Source organism: Falco naumanni, chromosome 2, assembly GCF_017639655.2.
Source record: "Falco naumanni isolate bFalNau1 chromosome 2, bFalNau1.pat, whole genome shotgun sequence".
NCBI classification, from domain to species: Eukaryota; Metazoa; Chordata; class Aves; order Falconiformes; family Falconidae; genus Falco; species Falco naumanni.
Genome location: NC_054055.1, coordinates 117491509 through 117501203, shown reverse-complemented (window position 1 = coordinate 117501203; position 9695 = coordinate 117491509).

Below are 9695 nucleotides of genomic sequence, written 5' to 3'. Positions count from 1 at the left end.
CGTGGTGCCCCAGCAAAACAGGTAAAAGGGTAGACTCAAAAAAGCTAAAAAAAAAAAGTTTGTGAAGACTCTTGGATTTTGGTCCGTGTTTTGGATGGACTGCATGAACTATTTGAAACATTGTATTTTGGTGGTGACAATTCAATGTAATCCATTTAAGGGGAAAAAAATATACTTTTTTGATTTTGGATTTGTTTTTTTTAATTTTTTGAGCACCTACTCCTTTGCATGAAGTTTTTATTTTTAAGATAGTCTCCTTTTTCTTTTCCATATGTAGAATGAGAAGTCACCTTAGCTTTCCAGATTAAGTGATAAAAGTGTGTTATCTCCTTGTGTCCCACTCGTTCTGTAGAGTCTACGACGTCCCCATAGCAATCTGGCCAGCAGAGTCTTCACACATTGAGTCAGGGCACATAGAAAACACACTCTTAGTATATTCTGCACCGTTTTTTCCCATTTTTCTTAAGGAACTAATGCTTTTTGCAGATATTGCACCTTTTTATGTCAAGCAAGATCCCTATTGATATGTCATTTTTACTTGGTTCAGGGGTTAAAAACAAAATGAAAGACCTGTTCAGTAGTGGAGCAAACAAGTTTCTTGATGTTAGGAGCAGCACTGATTTTGAAGGAACTGAGCACCAGAAAGCCAAACCTGGGAAGAGTGCTCCGGGAAAGCTTTGTCATGTGGGAGGTACCAGCAGCGCTCTGAAGGAGCCCACCTCCCTCTCCAAGGGTGGGCATGGGCCAGCGACCTGAGTAAACGCTCCCCGTTAGGTCGCTCTGTTGTCTCACTGGGCATGTGGATTAGCACAGGGCTGTCACCGCCGTGACACTGCTGCTGTTGTGTGGCTTTGCCTGCGTGCTTGAGCCACACCAAATGGTTGGTGAGCCACTCGAGGTGCAAGAGCCATGAGTTCGTGATCCTTCATCAACCAAAGATTGCCCATTGGGTTCCAAGCGAAGTAAAATTGAGATTTGCTTTAGCTTTCCAATTTTACAATGCAGCTGGAACTTTAGGGTTTGGCATCAAAAACAGTCCCACATCCAAAATTGTTCCTTAGAAACACTTTGGGTCCACAAAAGCCAGATGAAGCTATGATCCTCTGTATGTGTGTGCATGTACAAAGCTTACAGCAATAAGAAGAAATTAGGTATAGAAAGCCAGGTTTTGCTTACCCTTGACTGGAAAGAAGGAGATAAAAATAACAGCATTCTCAAGTGCTCACAACTCAAAAGCTAGTCACCGAAAGTTAGGAAATCAAACCCAAATCAACAGTTTTAAATTAAACGTGGAGATGCTCTCTATTTGCATTTCAGTGTTAAGCTATTAAGCAGTACATTTCCAAGTTTTTCAACAACCTTGAGGGTGATACGGTAAATATATATATTGCTGTGTTTTAATAATAATTCTATTTCCGCAAAAGGAATTTCTTCTAGGTTATCTGATGAATGCTAGCCAGGTCCTTGGTGGCAAACCCCTTCTTTTTTTTTTTTTTTTTTTTTTCCTGTGTTGCACTCCTGCATCATAGACCAGCTTGTTTCTATATGAAAAAGGTGACTGGAATTTGCAGGTATGTTAGTTATTGGTGATTTTGCACTTGCTGTGAAACCAGACCTTTGACAATTATAAACAGATGCCTCTGCAACACATTTGGTTCTGCTCAAGGAGTGGAAAAGTTGTTTTATCCTCTATTAGAACAGTAATAGTAAAACTATAGCTTTAAGTGGTAAAACTTATGCAGTCACAGTCAGGAAAAAGTCTTCATGATAAAGCTTTTCATAGTTTCATTCAATAGCAGTATTTTCTACTTAATTCAGTTATTTAACTACGCTTTATCCAGTGCAAATGTTCAGCAGAAGTGAAGCTGGACTGAGGATGTTAAAATCTGTGATTATTCATCAGGCATGACCTTCACCTGGAGTTGCAGGGCCAAATTCAGTGGGTCTGCAGGCAAAGATTGTACTACCTGAGAAAATCTGTTTGTCCATCCTTTACCGGGGAAAAAATGTCAGATATTCCATATAATAATCCCTGATCTACAAAATTTTAAGTTCTGTAGAGCTGTAGTAGTCTAGAAGATAGACGCGTATGAGCTTCCAAATTGAGACAGTGACTCAGACACAGCCTGTGACGCCTCGGTTAATCTCAATCTTAATTAAAGCTTGCCTGTGTGCAGAAAAAGTAAACTAGAATTTATTTTTTTTTTTCAAAAAAAACATATAACTACTACCATCTAATGTTTAGTGTTATAGTGGTTAACAATGCCTTGCAATAATGCATGCACATCTCTACCTTTTCAATAATAAACAGATGGCATCAATGATAGATGTAGAAGCTTCCATAACCTGATGAGTTCATTATGGAATTACATCTTTAACTCACGTGCAGAACTAATTATAGGAAGAATGTTCATGCTGCAGCTGCTTGTAAAGAACAATGGTAGCTTTTAAGTTTTTGTATTTTTTTTTTTAATCCACTGATGCTTTATTCTGTATGAACTCATCACTAGAAGACATCAAAAATCTATAAAAATCAAGTTGTACAAGACCAGGATGTGCACAGAAACCTAAGTTTTGACTTACTTATTTTTAATTAGTGAGTGCTTTGTGTAGTGCAGTGAAACAAATGCTTGCCAGTGTTCCTCCATTTAATGTACATTATGAGAAAAGTCCAGGGTCTGAAGCATTTAGATCAGCTTAATTGCCTTTGACATGTCTGCTGCTTTTCATGACTTTTTCTCCAGGATCTATTTCTCTTTTTTGGTCCCCGGTTCTTCCTCTCTTTCTGTTCTCTCTCATCTTCTTCTTATCTTTCTTACCGTTTCCAGCTTCCCTTCCTTTTCATCAACCAGGTCTCAATGAACAACACTCTTTGAATCAGAAATTGAACACCACCACCCAATGAAGGACCAGCCACCAGGAGGTGACAGGCACGTCTACTCTGCAGTCGTAGGGCAATAATGTAGGTATCCATGCTAGCTTTAAATTGCCTGGCTTGGTTCCCAGTGCAGGTCTAGGCACCGTATGGATCCACGTGAGCTAACGCCACCCACTAAGGAAAGTCTGCAGAATAGATGCGCGTTAAATCCTGCCAAACCTGCTTTGATGGGGACTTACGCTGTGCGGTAATTTTTGAGGATCCCCGTTTACATCAGGATGCTCAGGCCTGGAAGATAACTGCTGGGCAAAAAAGCGAAATCTTCCACCGTCGCTGGTGTGCAAGTGTTTGTAAGCATTTAGATGTGAGCTGCCTCTCTGCAGTGCCTGGGTCCCAAAGCAGCTTTCGTTCTCCTCCGGTCGGATGAGGCCATCTGTGCTAGAAGAGCTTTTGGTTATGATCTGGATTCACACTTCACGTAAGTGTGGAGATTAATTAAGTGAGGAACAGATACCCAAGACATTTATAATTAACGCCTTAAGTAAGTTATAAACCGGGACTCCAAAGATGAAAGCTCACCGCTTGACTGATTTGCTAAATCACACATTCCCTCTCGACCACTGTTTTAAGGGCACCGTCTTTGCCAGCTCCCCGCACGTGCTTTGAGAATTACTCACTTCAGAACTTCTTGAATTATCGACACCACAGTGTTTTTTCCCAAGCACCGCAGTACACGCCTGTGTTAAATTCTTTGAACTTGCGTCACTTCGTAAGATCTGATTAAACCTTTTAGACCTGCAAGTAGATGCTTTGCATATTGAAGAACTTAATCTCATACCTCGATCTTTCTGCCTCCTGGGGTTCCCCACATGAAAGGTATTCTCCATCAGCTTTTCAGATGCTTCTATTTTCATCCTGGAAAACTATGATGATTTTAGGGGATGTAAGAGGGAGCAAGTTACTTTGAACCTTAGTTTTCTGCTACAGGGTGGGCAGGCTTTTCAGTTTCAAATTTACTTTTAAAAAGAAGAAAAAAAAAATAGAATTCTGGCAGCTTTTGAGAAGTTGGGTATTTTTCCCTTTTTCTTTTGATGTTTTCAGAGTGTTTGGAGTCTGGTCAAATACTCCTGAAGTCTAAGAGATCTGGGGACAAGAAGGGAAGACAGCATGGCAAAAAGCGAACTAAGGAGGTTATTAAAAGCAAAAAAGACATCCTTCAATAAATGGAAGTCCAAATGAAGAATGCAGAAAAGATAATAAACCTTCTGGCAAGCTCAATGTGAAGCTACAATAAAGCTGGCCAAAAAAGCTTCTGAGGAGCAAGGGTGCAAAATCTAACCATAAAAGCTTTTTTTTTTTTTTTTTTTCCCCAATACATCAGGAGCAGGAAGTTTGCCAGCAAGTTGATGAAGCCAATATATTACTGAAATATAAAAAGGCCACTATAGAAGGACAAGTCTATAGGAGGAAAACCTGAAAGCATCACATTTGTGAATGCTCCTCAGGGAGGGAGGGGCTCAAGGAAGTTTCCCTGTTAGGGGCAGTTGTTGGGGACCGTCCTGAGGAGCTGCTGATACCGGAGTGGTTTAATAGTAAAGGGGATGGAAATAAATTAACACAACAGGGACAAGGGCCATGCTGTAAGCGTGCAACTCCTGTGAAAGTGCTGAAGAAACTCAGAGAGCAGTAAACACTTGTTGCATCTTAGCATTTAAGTCAGCCTTGCTTAAGAGATCTATGGCATTCTGTACCTGATGCTGCTTTTTGAAAAGACTTTGGAACAACCAGGAAACTACCAATGGGTATATGGCTTTTATATTTCCAAAGGGGTAGAATCTTTCCCTATTATAGTCAAAACAAAACCAAAGCAACGACAGAAGAAAAAAAAAAAAAAAAGAAAGAAAAAAAAAAAAGGGAAGAAAAAAAAAAGAAAACAAAAACCAAACCGATGCTTATTACAGAGCAAAATAAATCAAATTTCCAGCCCCACTTCTTTTGTATGGATAATTGTTCCAAATTCCATTCACAGGTAATACTTTTTATCATTGCTTGACTTTTTGCAGGAGACTTTGAAGTGTTACCAGCCCCTCAAGGCTGAATCAGACCGTTGCACTGTGGGGCTGGGCTGAGGGGTGGGCAGGAAGGAGTAACGCTGCCCACTGATTGAACCGGGACGGGGAGAGGTTCAGTGGTTCATACGTGTGGGAGAAAAGCTGGTGTTCTCGCTTCCCTGCGGAATTAGCATGGCTGATTTGAGAGGCCGGCCTCAGCTCTCTTCCCCATCCCTAGTACTCAGGGGAAGAATAAGGATTAAGGTTATTGTAAGTGATATTTTTGGTTAAGACATACAAGGGCCACCTGGTCCCCGCCTGATCACCGGCGTAAGTCAGCACACAGTTTGTATCCCCTTTCCCCTGGTCCCTTCGGAGCTTGGGAAGGCAATGAAAAAGCCTGGAGTGAAAAAGCCTGGAGCTCTGCACTTCATCTCCCCTTTCCTTCAGCGCTCCTTCTCCCCTTCCGTGGTGCAAAACCTGCCTTCTGCGGGGGGGCTGAACCGCATTCAAGGATGAACCCCCTTCTGCCCACCTTGTGCCTCCTAAGGAGCTGACTGAGAAGATGACTCCACCTGGGCTTTTTTTCCCTCTTGTTTTACAGTCCGCGGCACCACAGACGGTACAAGAACACTTTTTTACGTGCCCAGTGCAAGGGGAAGGGTGGCAGGGCTGCGCTCAGTGCCGCTGGCCCTGCCGGACGGGGCTCCGGGCCATTCCGCATGGATGTGCTGCCCAGGGTGCCCGCTGATGGGAAGCAGGGGTGCTCATCTCACCCCAGCCCATTTTGGCTCCAGGGATGGTGTCGATGGCGATACGTGGACTCGCTGCTTCCATTGCTGGTTAGGGATTCGGTTTGCTTCTCGCGCCAGGTGTAGCTTCGGAAAGAAGGAAGTTGTTTCTTGCTAGAAAGCTTTGGGAACCCACCTGAACATCGCCAGAAATGGGGGATGGGAATCTAGCTGGGGGTAACAGGATCTTAAGCTCTGACTTCTGATCCCTTAGCAAACCTCTTTTTTTTTCCCCTCTTGCTTCTTTTTTTCCTTTACTTTTTCTTTTTTCTTCTTTTTTCTTTTTTTTTTCTTTTTTCTTTTTCTTTTTTTTTCTTTTTTTTTCTTTCTTTTTTCTTTCTTCTTTCTTCTTCTCTTTTTTTTCTCTTTTGTCACGAATAGCCTGTGCAGCTATATAACTGCAAATGAGCATCTCCAGGTGGCTGTTGCCTTTGTTACACCTTGAACAACTCCTTCATCCGCCTTTATGGTCCATACAAAGCTGTATGGTTTGGGTGCTGCCAGCGCCGAGCTGAGCTGGAAGCCTTTGGGAGTGACCAGGGCATTTAGAGACACTTGAAAATGTGACTGGAGGGGATCCCCCACTTCCCGGAGATCACTGTCGGAGTGTGTTGCCGATATTTTACTATGGAATGGTTTGGGTTAGCTAAAACGATTCTGCCCAATATACTTTGAACATTTTACATTTTTTTATTTAGGAAGATCATAGCTATTGAGAGTGATGAATTCTTTGCTTTTATCCTTATTTGCAATTCACAGGGGTTTATTCTGATTTTATGTATAATTTGTAACCGTTACAACCCTGAGGTGGAGCCTTCTTCATTCCCTGAAAGCAAAGCAATAGGACTAGCGGGAGGCGAGGACGACTTTACCCAGGTCACTTCGGATGGGCCACAGTTACGCCACGAAACCTTCACATGCCATTTCAGCTGCTCCACCAGCCTAAACGCCTGCTTTTTACAGGGGCGGGGAGGAATCCTGTTTGCCCATCAATTTAAAAAAAAAAAATAATTTAAATTCGACTGTTTTTCCAGGGCTTCACGAGTCTGAGAAGGCCAGGAGTTATTTAACTGGCACATAAATTATAGTAGAAGATGAAACGCGGAAGATGAACCCCCGAGGGGTCTGTTAAGGGAGGGGCTGGTGCTCGATTCAGCCTGCTCCTTACTTACTGCACCGCGGGGGCGTGGCCGGGACGGCGGGGGCGTGGCCAGGCCGGCGGGAGGCCCGGCCGGCGAAACGCGTGGGCGTGCCCCGCGGGGGTGGGCGTGGCCGCGGGCCCGGGCCCCGGGCCCCGCCCCCGTCTCGTGGCGGCTCTCCCGGTGCCGCAGCGCCACCCCGCGGTCCCCGCCGCCCCCTCGCCCCGCCGGTGCTGGCGGTGGCGGGTTCGCGTCCCCGGCCCCGCGGCGCGGGGGGCGGGGGGGGGGGGGGGGGGGGGGGGGGGGGGGGCAAACGGTTTCAACAGGCGCAGCGAGCCCGAGCGAGGGCTGGGCGCCGTGAGCCTGCCCTGTTAGCCGGCAGCTCTGCCCTCCCTCCCTCCTGCTCACCCTCACCCCCCCGTTCCGCTGTGTTATTCACCCCCGCGCTTCAGCTGGGACTGACCGGGAATTGCGGGAATGCAGCTGGGACACAAGCCGTGGCTAACGCCCGTGAGCCCCCGGAGCCAGCCCGGTGCCCCCGCAGCCACCCCGCCTCGGGGGGCACCTTCTGCCCTGCCCACCCGGGAATCCCGCACCCCGCACGGCCCGGGGCTCCCTCCGGAGCTGGGTTCCACCAAATTTCTGCAATTCCCTCGCGTTTCTGGATTTCATTGGCAACACAAAAATACCGAATTTTGGAAAGAAACCGAGCTTTCCCGTTGCTAAGATCTTGCACTTTAGAAAGTGACTTTATTTCTGGCAACCTGATTTATGGAACAGCAAATGGATGGATAGCTGATCCCCAGGGGAAAAAAAAAATAATGTAAGTCATCGCTGCCAAGCATGTGGAAAGCCCACCAAATTCCAAGATGTTGTTGCCAGGCTGATAGCTGTATTAGCAAATATTTCACATAAGCCTGGCTTGTGTGTTCCTGGTACCTGTGTCAACTTTAAGAGCTTACATAAACATCACGGATAAGAGCGTTTCTTTAAGATCTGGTGCATCCCATCGTATCAAAGCATAGAGGGAGACAGCGGCAATAGCACATCCAAAATAACACACCTCTTTGGCGTGAAAGAGGTTTGTCAGCCAAGGTGGAAATTCTCCGGGGGACGGGGAGGGGGAATGTTTTGTCCTTAAAATATGTGATTGTCCGCACATACACACTCCACTGACAGCACATCACTGGTTAGCCAGGTGAGCAGCAGGCACTTCTCATTGGTTTCAGTATCTTAATTAAATATATTTGACCAAGGAGGCACAGGCAGAGTGGCTGGGTGGACAGGTCACTGCAGCTGGTAGATGCTGGCAGAAGCGCAGATCGAGTTTAATCCAGGCCATCGGCTTTTATCACGTAAGCAGAAGCTCCCCTGCCCACGTTGCAGACTGCTTTGTGTAAGGAATCTTATTTGTGCTGTCTCCAGCCATCATGTGCTTGTGTTCCCTTCTGACCGAACATTGCTTCTGACCCTGCTGAGGGCATACTGCTCACTTTGGAAGTACTTGCCGTATCCCTGGAATGTTTATTTTCCACCTCGATACGCTGCTGCATTCTTGCAAGCTTTCCCTGGTTGTGATACAGTGCTTGGCCAGGAAACAGAGAATGCAAATGAAAAGCAGTGCCCCAGTCCTAGGGAAGCGTAGTGGACCCAGGACAGAAAGTGTTCTATTGGAAACCAAAGATTTACAAAGAAATAATAAAACGACAGCTGGTTGGTGAGACCACCAGCTTCAGATGTGTGTTTCCTGGAAGGATCAGTATTTTTTGTTGAATTCTCTTCCTCTTCCCACAGCAGGTAGGAGAAGCAAAGGGCAGGTCTAGTGATGATGTTCCACAGCAGATAATTCAATGAACACAGCAACAATACAATTTGCATGACCAGCTAAGCATCTACTGATTTTTTCCAGTAATGGACCCACACCACCAGCTTTCTCCAGGTATTTGTTGAAGACCGGCACTTCAACCAACCATATATAAAGAGTCAGACTCTAAAGGGTCAGCAGCGGGAAAACACTTTTCCCTTGCAGTGCTATACAGCAACCTAATGTCAGCATTGACATCAACATCCCTTTTGCCAGGGTAGTGGAGTGTTGGAAGGGTCAAGACAAGACCTGTGTTTCCTGTTAAAAGGGCTCAAGCCCTCAACAAAGAAGCAGAGGTTCCCAAAACCAGTGTCAGAGAACCTGAAAGCAGACCCTGGTGTCCATGAAGTTGTAGCAGCAGCAAGTCCCTGCACACTGGCGAGATGGAAGTGCAGCTGTTACGGGGAGCCCACCAACAGAGTCCGACCTGAATTCAACAACAGCTGGTTACGCCACCTCAGAGGGTGAGGCAGGAGCCTTACTGCACTGCCACCACCCTGAGAGCGCTCAAAATTCAGGTTCTCCACAACAGCTGGCACCTCTGCCTTCAAAACTGCATCATCACCAGGGGATGCGGCATCCGGGAGCAGCCCTGGAGGCAGGACAGCCCCTTCTGATGGAGCACAGATTGGTCCAGGGGAACAGCCGGGGCTCCTGTTCTCCCTTAAGCGCAGGTACAGCTTGCAGAGCCGCATAACCTCAGTATTAAGACTAAAATGTTGTTGGGTGGCACCAGGTGCTTTGAATCCCACTTTGTGATCAACAACAGAGGCAGGGAAATAAGCGTGATGCCAATTAGAGAAGGAGGCTCAGGTCGGCAGTTCCTCATCCAGAGGCACGAGGAGACTTGAAGAGCCTGGAGCTGAGAGAAAAGGAATGGAAGGGCTAGAAATGAGGAGGTTTGACAAATGCAGAGAAAGAGGTAGAGTCCTGTATGACCAACCTAGTCATACGAAAGGGAGCCAGATTCTT